Here is a 354-nt window from a genome sequence, read left to right as displayed (position 1 = left end):
ATCCCATGATGAGGACACTTCCTAAGCATCTCCTTGTATTGATCCCAAGCCACACATAACGATTCTCCAGATTGTTGCGTAAATTGAGTAAGTACATTTCTGATTGCAGATGTCTTCTCCGTAGGGAAGAATTTAGTTAGAAACTTTTGAGCAAGATCCTCCCATTTGGTGATGGAACCTGGTGGTAGAGAATGCAACCAACACTTAGCTTTATCCCTCAGAGAGAATGGGAAAAGCCTCAACTTAATAGCATCTTCAGAAATTCCATTGAACTTAAAAGTGTCGCAGGTCTCGATGAAATCTCTGATGTGCATGTTGGGATCTTCTATAGGAGAACCCCCAAACTGAACTGAA

The 354-nt window shown here is 41.5% G+C and overlaps 1 non-coding gene across 1 annotated transcript; it reads left to right on the top strand.

Annotated features, from left to right (window-relative positions):
* On the top strand, positions 1-107 carry LOC141715276 (small nucleolar RNA R71). Its single transcript, XR_012572043.1, has one exon. It is a non-coding gene; the product is annotated as a small nucleolar RNA R71 (small nucleolar RNA).
* The last annotated feature ends 247 nt before the right edge of the window (positions 108-354 follow it).

The sequence above is a fragment of the Apium graveolens genome, chromosome 3 (assembly GCF_009905375.1).
Source record: "Apium graveolens cultivar Ventura chromosome 3, ASM990537v1, whole genome shotgun sequence".
Taxonomy (NCBI): Eukaryota; Viridiplantae; Streptophyta; class Magnoliopsida; order Apiales; family Apiaceae; genus Apium; species Apium graveolens.
This window is presented reverse-complemented; position numbering and strand designations above follow the sequence as displayed.